Here is a 17455-nt window from a genome sequence, read left to right as displayed (position 1 = left end):
ACTGTGCTTCCCGGTGGTAGCAATGAATGTTCCTCCACAGTGAAGGAAGTTCAAGTCGACCTTTGTAGCAGCCCCTTTCACTGCTGTACCAGATGAGCATGCTCACTTAGAGCGCTGCAAACATCCCTAGTCCAGAGGCAAAAAGCAGCAGTGGCAACATGACGCTGTCCTTTTAACCCTTCACTATGGGACAACAATTCAGGCTAAGATGGTAATTTCTGTGTCTGATAGTGATCAGGATCATAGGTAATTTGCACAACAATTTTTATAAGTAGTAACTTTTGATGAAATTTTCTCTTTGTCTTTAAAATATACTAGGAAATGGGAAGGAAGGTTTTTGCATATATTTATTATTTACAAATAACTATTCACTTTAAAGGCTTTTCATAAATGGTGCCAAAAGATATAGGGTCACAAATATTAGCCTTTGCACTTATTGTCATGTTTCCTATAGTTGTTTAGTGACAAATTTTGCTTCCCTATTTAGAAGCTGGTATGCAACTTACAGGAAGATCACCGTGGTGAGAATGTGTGCATTGTACAATACATTAATCTGTAAAAAGTATAATGTTCAGAACATGACACTGTCTTTGCCTTTGTGTACAACGATTTCAGCTTCTTTATTTCTTCTATAATCACAAGCTAAACAATTATTTGTAGAGCAAACCATGTTCAAACTACTAGACCTATCTCCCACACAGCATGAGATATGGACAAACATCCTTAGGTAGGGAGATGATTCAGTGGATAAAGTGCTTGCCATGAGTCTGTGAGAATGGAAGTTTGGATTCTCAGAATCCACATGAAGTCTGATGATCTCACGTGCATCTGAATCCTGGGGCACGTACGATGAGGCAGGAGGTGGTGACAGAGAATCCCCTGAAGTTTACTGGCTAGTTTGCCTGGGTTTCTTATTCACGAAGAAGGGATTGAGCCACAAAACTGAGGTTGGAAGAATGTTGCATGCTGTTATTCTAAAGGCTCCCTGACAAGCCCTCCTTTGTTGTTCCTAGGTGTGTGAATGTGGATAATGTCAGCTCTACCTCCTCTGTGAAGGTAAAATGCTTCATTGTGAAATTAATTTTCTTATGAATTTTGTTATAATTCAGCAATAGTGTAACTGGGATCAGTTTTATATGGAAAGATTGCTCAAGGGAGTCTACATTGTAGATGTGGAGATTTCTACAAACTGCAAGTGAGCAGTAAGTCCTTGTGGGTAGTGGTGGCCAATAAGAGAATGGACTCAAAAGACATAGTGAGTGGAAGATTGAACACAGTCCTTGTACAATAGAAGATGTCTGATGTTTGACAAGTATTGTTTGCAGAGGTGAGTACACATTTGACTGATTTTAAAATGTGACTGTTACTAGACCATAATATTTCTTTTTTAAAAATTCTTTATTAGATATATTTCTTTACTTTTCCAATGTTTTTCCCCTTCCCGGTTTCCTGTCCATGAGCCCCCATCCCTTCCCCCTCACCCTCTCCCATACGGGTTTTCCTGGGCTGGAGAGATGGCTCAGTGGTTAAGAGCACTGACTGCTCTTCCAGAGGTCTTGATGAATCCAATTCCCAGCAACCACATGGTGGCTCACAACCATCTATAATGAGATCTGATGATCTCTCCTGGTGTGTCTGAAGACAGCTACAGTGCACTTATATATAATAAGTACTTCTTAGTAAGTCCAGACATTTCTATAATCCAGGAATCTCCTAAGTGACTTGACCCTCAGGAAAATGCTTGCAATTTTTTTCATCTTTATTAACTTGGGTATTTCTTATTTAGATTTCGATTCTTATTCTGTTTTCGGGTTTCTGGCCAACATCTCCCTAAACCCTCCCCATCCCCCTAGCCCCTCCCTGTCGCCTTCTCTATGTGTGTTCCCCTCCCCATCCTCCCCCCATTACCGTCCTCCTCTGCTAAGTTGTAAGTAGGCATATTAGAAGATATTTTATATTTAATAATGAATTTTAATTTTCATGTGTCAATATCCTGTAATTCCTAAGTAATAAAGTTGATTTAAAAGCATGCATCATAAAAGAAAAGAGTTAATTTCGGGACCAAATAAAAAGTTAACTGTCCCCTCTGCATTGCAGGGAGAATCAGGGAGAAAGATCCACATAAAACCTAAGAAGAGCCAGAACAGTTTTAGAAAATCTGGAGTTTATGTGTCTTCTCGGGTAGACCCAATTCTTGAAGTATGGGAAGAAAATACATCTGCAACGGTAATCCCCACTGATGTGAGAAGTAACCTATTTCCTTTTGTGAAGGGGAGTGATGGGTGTTTGTGCCTATGCCTTCCTAGTGCAAGTAGTGAACGAGTAGAGAAAGATCAGCCTTGAGCATTCCCTTCACACTCTCCATATCCTCACTCCTTGCCAGTCACTGCATTAGGCAGTGCTTCTCAACCTTCCTAATGCTGTGACCTTTAATACAGTTCCTCATGCTGTGGTGATTCCCAAACATACAACTGTTTTGTTGCTACTGCATCAGTGTCAGATTGATAATATCATCAACTGTAATGTCGTATTGGTATTTTCAGAAGGTCTTTGCCAACCTGTGTGAGACTGTTCTATGCCCTCCTCCAATAGGGTATGACAGACAGGTTGAGAAGCACTGTCATAAAATGTAATAATAGTAAATTAGACTATGGAAACAGAAGAAAAAACAGAAAATGAGCATGTTTTTAACTCACTGAGGAGAACTCATAAAAATACAGAAACCAAATAGTACATGCTCCTGGAAATAGGTACAGTCAACATGAAAGCGACCACCATAGTTGTGTTTCATTTACTTTGGATTGACTGACTTTATGTGTGTGAATGTTTTGCGTGTATTCTGTCTGTATACCATGTGCGTGTGCTTCCCACAAAAATCAGAAGAGGTCATTTCATCCTTTGTTCTTGTTGTTCCAGAACTTTGTCAGCCAATATTATGTGTTTTACAAAGCAAAGCCAGGTGTCCTGGAGGAGCAATGAATGTTTTAAACTCCTCAGCCCCTTTTCCAGCACACAGATTTAATATGTTTGATAGGCAAAAAGATTAAAATTATCATCAGGGGAAATAAGAAGTCAGTCTTCTGATATTTCTTAACTTCCTGGACAGGACCTCAGCATTCTGGTTTTACCCATTGAAGTCCAAAGTACTTATAGGCAGGGTGCCCACAACATGTGGCTGGGTATGTTGGAGTACACAGTTAATTCACGAACTCATAAAGCAGGCAGGGTGGTCTCTGTCAGTTCAAGGACGTCCGGTTCTTAATTTATTTGGGGAGTACGAGAATGTAAGTTGAATTGTGGGTATCAAAAGATAACTTGTATGAATCAATCTTTCCCTTCCTCTGTTTCCAGTCTCAGGTATCAAATTCAAGTTATCAGTCAGGCTTCCAAGTAGGTTTATCACATTTGTAGCATGATTTACACTTTGGTTAGCATTAACAGACAAACAGTAGATAAACTCTGCATGTGTGTGTGTGGGGCGGGGTTATTTAACATTAACACAAATGCTAAGCAGTGCATGGGAGGATCAGACAAAGAGATGTGAGTTCATGTGTTTGAACACTTGGCCACTGTTTGGGAGATTGTTTAACTTTTGGGGTCTGGCCTCGCTAGCAGAAGGTTTTCAGTGGTAGATTTTAATGGCTGTGACTACTTGTGGTACCAGTACTGTGTTATCTGCTTCCCGGTCTATCAGCCTGTGAGAACCAATAATGTACTGCCAAAAGTCAGGCCTCCCTGTTCCTTCCTTGAAATAAGTGACTGGTTTTCCCCATCAGATATTTTGTCACAGAAAGTACAGAAACAAATTCAAAAGTAACAGCCATCTTTCCTGTTTAAATCCCCTTTCAGAAGTTACAAAGCAAGCAGAAGGGTGTGTCTGCTGATCTTACACACACTACTTACTCCTTACTCCACTGCATACTGTCAACACGTAGCTAACTACCTTCCTCTAGACCTCTAATTTCATCATTAGGAAAGAGGAAGTTCAGATATAATTATTACACATAATGGAATCATTAGAAACTGTAAATTTATAGAAACCAAACTCAAATGCTCTTCGTTTATGCCTAGATCTTTTTGGTTTCCAATTAACTACTACAGGTGATGAACCTGAGTAATTTTTATTCTAGGAAGAACTTAGCAAAGACATGGAACTCAGGTACTTTTTATTTTTATTTTTATTTTTTTCTTTATTAACTTGAGTATTTCTTATTTACATTTCGATTGTATTTCCCTTTCCCGATTTCCAGGCCAACGTCCCCCTAGCCCCTCCCCCCTGTTCCCCTCCCCATCCTCCTCCCATTACCACCCTCCCCCTAACAATCTTGTTCACTGGGAGTTCAGTCTTAGTAGGACTAAGGGCTTCCCCTTCCACTGGTGCTCTTACTAGGATATTCATTGCTACCTATGAGGTTGGAGCCCAGGGTCAGTCCATGTATAGTCTTTGGGTAGTGGCTTAGTCCCTGGAAGCTCTGGTTGCTTGGCCTTGTTGTTCATATGGGGTCTCAAGCCCCTTCATGCTCTTCCAGTCCTTTCTCTGATTCCTTCAACGGGGGTCTCGTTCTCAGTTCAGTGGTTTCATGCTGGCATTCGCCTATGTATTTGCTGTATTCTGGCTGTGTCTCTCAGGAGAGATCTACATTCGGACCCTGTCGGCCTGTACTTCTTTACTTCATCCATCTTGTCTAACTGGACTGCTGTATATGTGTGGGCCATATGTGGGGCAGGCTCTGAATGGGTGTTCCTTCTGCCTCTGTTTTAAACTTTGCCTCTCTATTCCCTGCCAAGGATATTCTTGTTCCCCTTTTAAAGAAGGAGTGAAGCATTCACATTTTGATCATCCATCTTCGTTTCATTTGTTCTAGGCATCTAGGGTAATTCAAGCATTTGGGCTAATAGCCACTTATCAATGAGTGCATGCCATGTGTGTTTTTCTGTGATTGGGTTACCTCACTCAGGATGATATTTTCCAGTTCCAACCATTTGCCTATGAATTTCATAAAGTCATTGTTTTTGATAGCTGAGTAATATTCCATTGTGTAGATGTACCACATTTTCTGTATCCATTCCTCTGTTGAAGGGCATCTGGGTTCTTTCCAGCTTCTGGCTATTATAAATAAGACTGCTATGAACATAGTGGAGCACGTGTCTTTTTTATAAGTTGGGGCATCTTTTGGGTATATGCCCAAGAGAGGTATAGCTGGGTCCTCGGGTATTTCAATGTCCAATTTTCTGAGGAGCCTCCAGACTGATTTCCAGAATGGTTGTACCAGTCTGCAATCCCACCACATCCTCGCCAGCATTTGCTGTCCCCTGAGTTTCTGATCTTAGCCATTCTTACCGGTGTGAGATGAAATCACAGGGTTGTTTTGATTTGCATTTCCCTTATGACTAAAAATGTTGAACATTTCTTTAGGTTTTTTCCCAGCCATTCAGCATTCCCCAGCTGTGAATTCTTTGTTTCGCTCTGAACCCCATTTTTTAGTAGGGTTATTTGTCTCCCTGTGGTCTAACTTCTTGAGTTCTTTGTCTATTTTGGATATAAGCCCTCTATCTGTTGTAGGATTGGTAAAGATCTTTTCCCAATCTGTTGGTTGCCGTTTTGTCCTAACAACAGTGTCCTTTGCCTTACAGAACCTTTCCAGTTTTATGAGATCCTGTTTGTCCATTCTTGATCTTAGAGCATAAGCCATTGGTGTTTTGTTCAGGAAATTTTCTCCAGTGCCCATGTGTTCCAGATGCTTCCCCACTTTTTCTTCTATTGTTTGAGTGTATCTGGTTTGATGTGGAGGTCCTTGATCCACTTGGACTTAAGCTTTGTACAAGGTGATAAGCATGGATCGATTTGCATTCTTCTACATGTTGACCTTCTGTTGAACTGGAGCAGTTGCTGAAAATGCTATTTTTTTTTCTATTGGATGGTTTTGGCTCCTTTGTCAAAAATCAAGTGCCCATAGGTGTGTGGGTTCATTTCTGGGTCTTCAATTCTAGTCTGTTGGTCTATCTGTCTGTCTCTGTACCAATACCATGCAGTTTTTATCACTATTACTCTGCAATACTGCTTGAGTTCAGAGATAGTGATTCCCCCTGAAGTCCTTTTATTGTTGAGGATAGTTTTAGCTATCCTGGGTTTTTTGTTATTCCAGAGGAATTTGCAAATTGTTCTAACTCTGTGAAGAATTTGATTGGTATTTTGATGGGGATTGCATTGAATCTGTAGATCACTTTTGGTAAAATGTCCATTTTTACTATATTAATCCTGCCAATCCATGAGCATGGGAGATCTTTCCATCTTCTGAGGTCTTCTTCAATTTCTTTCTTCAGAGACTTGAAGTTCTTATTGTACAGATCTTTTACTTGCTTGGTTAAAGTCACACTGAGGTACTTTATATTCTTTGGGACTATTATGAAGGGTGTCGTTTCCCTAATTTCTTTCTCTGCTTGTTTCTCTTTTGTGTAGAGGAAGGCTACTGATTTATTTGAGTTAATTTTATACCCAGCCACTTTGCTGAAGTTTTTTATCAGGTGTAGTAGTTCTCTGGTGGAACTTTTGGGATGAACCATAGAATATGAAGGAGAGAGAATATTACAAAATCGTTATTTAGAGGAGAAGCAGAGCAAAACATCAGAGGCCAAGAAACACATTTTGTCACTTCTTTTTATATATTTCCATCTTAAAGGGTACCATGAGTTTAGATCCCAAAGAGCAGAATAGTGGTAAGTTTAAACCTAAGAATGTCCACATTGAAGATTTTTAAAGACTCTGGGCCGTTTACTCATCCTGAAAGGAAGCAGACGTTACTGAATATCATTGAATGTAGTGCTAAATATCGACGGAATACAGAAATAGTTTGGGGACTATAAATCAAGGTCCTGACTTTATCAGAAGGGTGATGAAATGAATAAAATCAGTGAATTTTAAATCAAAAATAACAATGATAATTTTCCTTATAGGATGAAAAAACTAAAATGGAAAATTTCCATTCCGTGCCTTCTGAGGCTGCTGCTGATGTTGGACCTTCCACTTCTACTGCTGACAGCCTGGATGCTGCTGAGCCTGCGCAGAATGAGTCCACCAAGGAGGCTGCCAGTCTGACTGCAGTTGAGCCTGAGCCAACTAAGTCCACCATTGCCGCTGACAGTCTGACTGCAGTTGAGCCTGCGCCAACTAAGTCCACCATTGCCACTGACAGTCTGACTGCAGTTGAGCCTGCGCAGACTAAGTCCCCCAAGGAGGCTGCCAGTCTGACTGCAGCTGAGCCTGCACTGACTAAGTCCACCAAGGATGCTGCCAGTCTGACTGCAGCTGAGCCTGCGCCGACTAAGTCCACCACTGCCGCTGACAGTCTGACTGTAGTTGAGCCTGTGCCGACTAAGTCCACCAATGCCGCTGACAGTCTGACTGCAGTTGAGCCTGTGCCGACTAAGTCCACCACTGCCGCTGCCAGTCTGACTGCAGCTGAGCTTGCGCCGACTAAGTCCACCAATTCCGCTGACAGTCTGACTGCAGATGAGCCCGAGCTGTCCCATACAAATGCTGATGACAGTACTGTGTCAGGTGACTCAGGACCAGCTAGTCACATTGGATTGGATTATGTAGTTGATTTACCTCTTTACAAGGAGAGTACAAGGTACAAACCCCATGCTGACCCAGAGCCCACTCCTGGTTCCTGCACTTGTTATTCCCTTGACTCCATTCAAATGACTAACCTGACTCTTTTGATATCCCTTAGTGAAGAAGAAATATTTTATACTGCTTCTTCAGATGAGGAATCTTCTTTTATTCCTGACATAGAAGAAGGTCTGCCTGCTACTCTGGCACCTGTTGATAATTTTGATGCTTCTGCGTCAGCTGAACCAATAAACCACAGCATGAACCCTCTCAGGGTGGGTGGATATCTTCGGGCACCAGCGATAGCACACATCCCCTTTTTGCCTTTTTTATGGCTTGTATCCTCACTTTTCTCTGTCATAACATGGATGAAAATCCAAATTCAACATGCATGGCATGAAGAAAATGGCCAAGGAGCTCCCACTGACAAAAAAGTTGGATCAGATTAGTTAGACAAAAATAGTAGCTTAAAATAGATGAATTTTTTTCCCTTGAAACCTAGGTCTGTTTTGTTAATAAATTTCATGCTTCTATAGGGCTATTCATGAATAACCTAGAACCTGAAACTTTTTTTCAATTTATATATTTTTAGTAACATGATAAATCCAGTTTGGACAAATACAAGTGACATGTAAAACTGTTTTCTGATTGGTTGTTTTCTAGTCTAGAATGAGGAGATTATGGTCACTCCCAGTGAAGACCTTGTGTTTCCTGAATGACTAAGCAGGGGTAACTTCCTGTTAAATGTTATTGTCTATTTAATGCTGTCATTCTGAACTCTGACTTCTGAGGTTAGCATAGCCTTTGACCGCAACATTCCAAAAGAAGCAACTTCTGAGATTAAAAATAACAAGAAAAGCATCCACCTTCTCACTGTTTCTCACTACATTGATCCCGATGATAATGATACTGATGTTGTTGATGCTGGGCATGACAATATCACCAGTGATGTGCCTGATGATACTGTTGATAATTCTTGTTTTTCTTCTAGTGGCTGCAGCTCCTGATCCCTAGACCCTTGATGTTCCTCCAGGATCGATTGGAATGCCACAGCAGTCTGTGTGGGAGAATTGATCATATATATAAATTGTAGAGTTAAAGGTATAATGTGATAGTAGACTGAAGTAAAAATTTATTGTTTCACTGGAGACTCAGTTGTGCCATGTGATGCTTCCTAGAAAAAATGTTCAATTATTTTCAATTTTATTTTTTACTTGTTTACTTTACATCCTGCTCACTGCCCCCTCCCTGTCAGCCTCTCCCACAATCCTTCCCTTGCGCCCTGCCTCCTTCTCCTCTGAGAGGGTAGGGGCCACTTGGTTATCTTCCCACCCTGGAACATGAAGTCTCTGTGAGACTATGCCCTTCCTCTCCCACTGAGTCCAGACAAGGCCGTCTAGATAGAAGGACATATCCCGCATAGGGGCAACAGCTTTAAGGATAGTCCCTGCTGCAGTTTTTTTTGGGACTCACACGAAGATCGAGCTCCATATGTGCTACCTATGTGTGTGGAGGCTTAGGACCAGCCTCTGTATATTCTTTGGTTGGTGGATCAGTCTCTAAGAGCCCTAAGAGTCCAGGTCAATCGATTTTGTTAGTCTTCCTGTTGCGTTCTTATCCTCTGAGGGACTGCAATCCTTCTACTTTTTCTTCCATAAGAGTCTTCAAGATCCATCCAATTTTAGCTGTGGGTGTGTACATCTAAGTCAGCTGCTGGGTGCAACCTCTCCAGACAGCCTCTGCTAGACTCTGTATGCTAGCATAACAGGGTATCATTCAGAGTCAGGGACTGTCGCTTGTTCAAGGGATCAGTTTCAAGTTGGGTGGGTTATTGGTTGGCTGTTCCCTCAGTCTCCCCTCCAGCCCTATTCCTTCATTTCCTGTAGACAGGAAAAAATTTGGATTTAAAGTTTTGTGGTTGGGTCGATGTTCCAGTTGCTCCACTGGGCTTCCTGCATAGCTAGAAGAGCCAGGATCCCCATGCTCTGTATCCCCAGTGCAGTGAGTCACAAGCTCCAGTGATTCTTGTTGCCTCCCCTACCTCAGTGTCTGTCTCTCTCTGAGGTCGCCTCCTCACTCACCACCCCTATCTGTTGCAGATTTCCATTCATTATCATAGTTCCCTCCCCCTCCCCACACTGGACCCTCAGTGACCCTATTCCTTCCTTTCTCCTTTCCCAACTGCTTCCCTTCATCCATATGCCTTCCATGACCCTTCCATATTCTCAATTATCCTTTCTTGTGCCCTTCTTTTGTTCAGTCTTCTTGGCTCTGTGGAGTGTAGCACTGGGCATCCTTTATTTTATAGGCTCCTTACTGAGAGGGGAGAGGTCATGCTTAGCTTCCTTTTCACTGAGCCCCACTGGATTGCATACCTACTTTAGGCTCCTAGGCATATGAGAGCTGCGTACCTGAAGACAGCAGCTCATAGGCCTTCTGTACAGAAAACAGAAACATTGAGTTAGTTTATCAATTCTTTTCCATGGTCTCCTTTAGAGCCCGTTATTGGGCACATGCTTTAGGTCAAGAAGTTAATACATTTTATTTTCTTTGTCTATCATTAAATTGATTAGATTTATATGTAGGAGTTTTTACTGCTGTGCGTTTTCTATGCAGTATGTGTGATAGAACCCAGTGCTGGTTCCCCTGGAACTGGATTTACAGATGGTTGGTTTTGAGTGGCCAGCGATGTGCTAGCAATTAAAACTGAGTGCTCTACAAACAAAACTAGAACTCTTAACTGCGTCTCCATCTCTCTAGGCCATATGTGTGTATGTGTGTGTGTGTGTGTGTGTGTGTGTATGTATATGTATATGTATATGTATGTTAATATTATACAACATGGTAAATTTCACCATAAGATAAATTTTTATCATGAAACTTCAATAAATTTTCTAGTATAGTGCAAAAATTTTCACCAAGAGATATTTACACCAATATGACTTGTGCTTGCAGATGGGTCAAACAAAGACATTTTGAATTGGATCTATAACCCTGAACCCCAGTATAAACCTTGTGTACATCTTGTGTGTGCATTGATCCACATGTGAAGGATAGAGACTGATATTGTCTTCCTCTCTATTTCCTGTACCCCACTCACATGTGTAATTGTGTGGGTCAAAGGACAATGCCACTCTACAGTTCTGTTCCGCCACATTGTGGGTTCTAGGGACTGAACTCAGGCCATCATCCCTCTGTATGGGTTCCACCCCTGGTCCCTCAGTTCTGGGACATGTTCATTCACTCAAATCCTAGTGTCTTGGAGCACACTGATCTTCATCCTTGCATGAAAGCAAGTTTTGGGGATCCCCTTATTTCCACATCTGCAGTGAGGTTTTCAGGAAACGTGTTTTACCAAACACCTCAGCCTCTAATCCTTATTTCCTATTGTTAGGCTGTACTAGGTTATGAAGGAGAACCATAGCACAGTAGTAGATATTCCATAATCCACATGCTTCTTGATAATTTTGTAGATCTAAAGGCCTTTAGTCTTTAAGTTACAGTTTCATATAAATAATAAATTCTGAATTAGAATTCCAAGAACTTCCTGTTTATTGAATATTTTCTTTAAATACACTGACTTGTCCTACTGTAGTTTTTCATTCTGTCAGTCCATTTACTCCCCACATGTAACTTAGATGTGTACTGAGTACAATACACATTCTACTATCTCTCAAAATCGTCCCATTCTTAACCTTTTGTTTCTGTGCCCAGTCTCAGAGCCTGTAAATCATTCATAGGTAATGTCAACAGCCTGTGAATCAACCCCAAGAAACACATACCAACTCTGTCACTTCTCTAAAGGACAAGCCTACAGTCTGTCAGTCATTCATAAGAAATGACTACACCCTGACCATCATTCATAAGAAACACCCAACGCGAATCACTATCCCTGAACTCAAGCAGTATTACAGAGCAATAGTGATAAAAACTGCATGGTATTGGTACAGAGACAGACAGATAGACCAATGGAACAGAATTGAAGACCCAGAAATGAACCCACAGACCTATGGGCACTTGATTTTTGACAAAGGAGCCAAAACCATCCAATGGAAAAAAGATAGCATTTTCAGCAAATGGTGCTGGTTCAACTGGAGGTCAACATGTAGAAGAATGCAGATCGATCCATGCTTATCACCCTGTACAAAGCTTAAGTCCAAGTGGATCAAGGACCTCCACATCAAACCAGATACACTCAAGCTAATAGAAGAAAAACTAGAGCAGCATCTGGAACACATGGGCACTGGAAAAAATTTCCTGAACAAAACACCAATGGCTTATGCTCTAAGATCAAGAATCGACAAATGGGATCTCATAAAACTGCAAAGCTTCTGTAAGGCAAAGGACACTGTGGTTAGGACAAAACGGCAACCAACAGATTGGGAAAAGATCTTTACCAATCCTACAACAGATAGAGGCCTTATATCCAAAATAGACAAAGAACTCAAGAAGTTAGACCGCAGGGAGACAAATAACCCTATTAAAAATGGGGTTCAGAGCGAAACAAAGAATTCACAGCTGAGGAATGCCGAATGGCTGAGAAACACCTAAAGAAATGTTCAACATCTTTAGTCATAAGGGAAATGCAAATCAAAACAACCCTGATATTTCACCTCACACCAGTGAGAATGGCTAAGATCAAAAACTCAGGTGACAGCAGATGCTGGCGAGGATGTGGAGAAAGAGGAACACTCCTCCATTGTTGGTGGGATTGCAGACTGGTACAACCATTCTGGAAATCAGTCTGGAGGTTCCTCAGAAAATTGGACATTGAACTGCCTGAGGACCCAGCTATACCTCTCTTAAACATATACCCAAAAGATGCCCCAACTTATAAAAAAGACACGTGCTCCACTATGTTCATAGCAGTTTTATTTATAATAGCCAGAAGCTGGAAAGAACCCAGATGCCCTTCAACAGAGGAATGGATACAGAAAATGTGGTACATCTACACAATGGAATATTACTCAGCTATCAAAAACAAAGACTTTATGAAATTCATAGGCAAATGGTTGGAACTGGAAAATATCATCCTGAGTGAGGTAACCCAATCACAGAAAAACACACATGGTATGCATTCATTGATAAGTGGCTATTAGCCCAAATGCTTGAATTACCCTAGATGCCTAGAACAAATGAAACTCAAGACGGATGATCAAAATGTGAATGCTTCACTCCTTCTTTAAAAGGGGAACAAGAATACCCTTGGCAGGGAATAGAGAGGCAAAGATTAAAACAGAGACTGAAGTAACACCCATTCAGATCCTGCCCCACATGTGGCCCACACATATACAGCCACCCAATTAGACAAGATGGATGAAGCAAAGTAGTGCAGGCCAACAGGGGCCGGATGTAGATCTCTCCTGAGAGACACAGTCAGAATACAGCAAATACAGAGGCGAATGCCAGCAGCAAACCACTGAACTGAGAATAGGACTCCCATTGAAGGAATCAGAGAAAGAACTGGAAGAGCTTGAAGGGGCTCGAGACCCCTTATGTACAACAATGTCAAGCAACCAGAGCTTCCAGGGACTAAGCCACTACCTAAAGACTATACATGGACTGACCCTGGACTCTGACCTCATGGGTAGCAATGAATATCCTAGTAAGAGCAGCAGTGGAAGGGGAAGCCCTGGGTCCTGCTAAGACTGAATCCCCAGTGAACTAGTCTATGGGGTGAGGGCGGCAATGGGGGGAGGATGGGGAGGGGAACACCGATAAGAAAGGGGAGGGGGAGGGGGATGTTTGCCTGGAAACCGGGAAAGGGAATAACACTCAAAATGTATATAAGAAATACTCAAGTTAATTAAAAAAAAAACACCCAATGCCTGTCAACCATACATAGTACATATCTACAATTGTTCAATATGCACAGTAAACATGTACAGTCTTCTAGTCAGTCATCCATATTAACTGAGTGCTACCTGCAAATCATCCATAGGAAGTACCCACATCCTGTCAGGCATTCATAGGGAATGCCCACAGCCTGTCAATCATTTATAGGAAATAGCTACAGCTTGTTAGTCATCAATACACATGGCACACCCCCAAGCTGGCAATCATCTGGAGGAAGAACCTACGTCCTATCAATCATCCATAAGAATTCCCTACAGCCTTAGAATCATTTATAAGAAATGACCATATCCTGTCATCTATTAGAAACACGCACAGTCTGTCAGTCATCCACAGATCACATACATTGCGTGAGAGTCATCCATAGGAAAAGCTAAGTGCCTGTCATGCATACAAAGGAAATGAACACAACCAGTAAATCATGCATAGGAATCTCCAACAGTCTGTCTGTTATCAAGAGAAAATTCACACAGTCTTTCAATTATCCAAAGTAAACAGCAACAGTATTCAATTAAGATTAAACAGAAAAATTTCAAAAACCCACAACCCTCACACACTGATATCATAAATAGGGACGTGATAAACCTGGGAGACAGCACACAATAAATCATGCCGAGAGCAAAGATTCATCTCTGCCTCAGGCTCCTCCTCCTACATCATTCAGGCCTCAGGTTTGCCATGCAGAGCCGATCCTGTTACCATGCCTGCTTGAAATCAAATGGGGAGATGTTTGTGATGATCAACATCATGTATTTATTCTTTATAAAAAATAATGTAGTGAAGGAAGCGCAGGATTTTGTTTCTGTTGACAGCACATTTTCAGAAGGATTTAGAACACTTTTTCTGCATACAGGTAGCTAATTCTTCAGAGCTCCTGATAAAGCAGAAGATTGTATAATAGGAAAACAAGGCAGCAAGTTTGTGTCCATTCAAGAGTCCATCCTCATATTATTTTGATTATATTGACAATAGTGAAAAGTTCAGAAAAAATAAAGGAAACTCCTCATTCTGAATGATCACAGGTTACCATGGACACACAAACACCAATGTTTTTAACAGTGTGAGCGTAGAATTAATATTTTATGAGTAAATCACATTGACAGGTTTGTAACCTGCTTTAATGGTTTACGTTCCTGTATGAAAGGCACACACACACACCGACACACAGACACACACACACAGACATGCACACACACACACCGACACACAGACACACACACAGACACACACACGCACACACACACACAGACACACACACACACAAAGGTTTTATGTTTTGATATATCTTGATCAGTACCGTAGATAGGCCATTGCCTAATCTCCACATGGTTAATTCACCTTCTGCCAATAATTCCGAGTTTTTACTTACTAAATGCTGAAACAAGATGCCATTTAAGACAGTCAGAGAGTGAAACATTCAAGGTTTTGTGTGTAGATATTTCAGAGAGAATCACAGAGACTAGGTGCAAAATAATTCTTTATAACAATGGATGTAAGTTGAATGTGCTTCCTGAAGTATTTTCAGGGGGAAAATCGGGATCACATTAGGAGACAGTGTTCTTTCTGCAGTTTTTCCCTGGCTCTTTGCCAGGCACACCTTTCTTATTGCAGTTCGTTTGAATGGGCAGCACTCATTTTCCTACCCTAGGTTTTGATGTTCTTGGGGTGGATCCTGCTACTCTGTCTCTATTTCCTCATTCACACAATTTCCTTTAAGTTCTTCTTAGAAATGTTACTTCTTCAAATATTAATTTGTGGATCTACTCTATTCCTCTCATATGAAAGCCACGGACTTCAGGCTGTCTGGTAAGCTTTTCTTTATAAAACTTTCTGGGATATTTATCGTGGCTGTAATTATAATAGATTTTTTAACTTGATTCTTCATAATCTTAATGTTTTTATTCCTTGATAATACTCACTAAATCTTTAGTTAATAGCTAAGGAAACCTGAGTTTTCTGGTGGATAACGGAGCAGTCCCACTGATGTCCACATCCTAAAATTCCCTAATTTGCCTAAACCGCATCATGTTTGGTGAATCTAAACATACAGTGGGTGGTGGATATTATCCCAAAATTTCAGCATACTGACCATATAATTTAGAGACTATTTGTAGCTCAAGAAGAAGAACGACAAAAATCTGATGCTTCAGTACTTCTTAGAAGGGGGTACAAAATAGTCACAGGAGGAAATACGAAGACAAAGTATGGAGCAGAGACTGAAGGAAAGGCCATCCAGAGAGTAACACATATGTGGATCCATCCCACATGCAGTCACCAAACCCATTCACTATTGGGGTGACAAGAGGTACATGCTGACAGGAGCCTGATACAGCTGCCTCCTGAGAGAATATGCCAGAGCCTGACAAATCAGAGGCAGATGCTCTCAGCAAGCCATTGGATTGAGAACTGGGACCTCAATGGGGGAGTTAGTGAAAGGACTGAGGTAATTGAGGGGATGTGCAACCCCATAGGAAGAACTACAGTATCAACCAACCAGATACCGCAGAGCTTCCAGGGACTAAAGCACCAAGTAAAGAGTACACTTGGAACGAGCCCTGGCTCCAGCAGCATGTGTAGCAGAAGATGGGCCTTGTTGGGCATCAATGGGAGGAGAGACCCGTGGTCCTGTGAAGGCTCAATGACAAGTATAGGGGAATGCCAGGGCAGGGAGGCAGGAGGGAGTGTGTGGGTGTGTGGGAGTTCACCCTCATGGAGGCAGGGGTTGAGGAGATGGGATGGAGTAGCGGTTTTCTGGACTGGAAGCAGAGAAGCAGGATAACATTTGAAATGTAAATAAAGCAATTATCTAATAAAAGCAATAAAAAACAGTGGGGGGCTATTCCTATAAAAACTTAAATTCAAGGGAGCTAAATCATTCGCTAAGAGTAGTTTAAAGAAGTACATGGCTGTGGCAATTTTAGACGATGTCAAGAGACTTCAAAACATTTCATTTTGTATGTTGAACACAAATTTGTCTTCTGCATTCTTTTATTTATTTATTTATTTATTTATTTATTTATTTTTTATTAACTTGAGTATTTCTTATATACATTTCAAGTGTTATTCCCTTTCCCGGTATCCGGGCAAACATCCCCCTCCCCCCTCCCCTTCCTTATGGGTGTTCCCCTCCCGACCCTCCACCCATTGCCGCCCTCCCCCCACCAGTCTAGTTCACTGGGGGTTCAGTCTTAGCAGGACCCAGGGCTTCCCCTTCCACTGGTGCTCTTACTAGGATATGCATTGCTACCTATGAGGTCAGAGTCCAGTGTCAGTCCATGTATAGTCTTTGGGTAGGGGCTTAGTCCCTGGAAGCTCTGGTTGCTTGGCATTGTTGTACATATGGAGTCTCGAGCCCCTTCAAGCTCTTCCAGTTCTTTCTCTGATTCCTTCAACGGGGGTCCTATTCTCAGTTCAGTGGTTTGCTGCTGGCATTCGCCTCTGTATTTGCTGTATTCTGGCTTTGTCTCTTAGGAGCGATCTACATCCGGCTCCTGTCGGTCTGCACTTCTTTGCTTCATCCAACTTGTCTAATTGGGTGGCTGTATATGTATGGGCCACATGTGGGGCAGACTCTGAATGGGTGTTCCTTCAGTCTCTGTTTTAATCTTTGCCTCTCTCTTCCCTGCCAAGGGTATTCTTTTTCCCCTTTTAAAGAAGGAGTGAAGCATTCACATTTTGATCATCCGTCTTGAGTTTCATTTGTTCTAGGCATCTAGTGTAATTCAAGCATTTGCGCTAATAGCCACTTCTCAGTGAGTGCATACCATGTATGTCTTTCTGTGATTGGGTTAGCTCACTCAGGATGATGATTTCCAGTTCCAACCATTTGCCTATTAATTTCATAAAGTCGTTGTTTTTGATAGCTGAGTAATATTCCATTGTTTAGATGTACCACGTTTTCTGTATCCATTCCTCTGTTGAAGGGCATCTGGGTTCTTTCAAGCTTCTGGCTATTATAAATAAGGCTGCAATGAACATAGTGGAGCACGT

Source organism: Rattus norvegicus, chromosome 16 (genome assembly GCF_036323735.1).
Source record: "Rattus norvegicus strain BN/NHsdMcwi chromosome 16, GRCr8, whole genome shotgun sequence".
In the NCBI taxonomy this organism is placed as follows: domain Eukaryota; kingdom Metazoa; phylum Chordata; class Mammalia; order Rodentia; family Muridae; genus Rattus; species Rattus norvegicus.
This window is presented reverse-complemented; position numbering follows the sequence as displayed.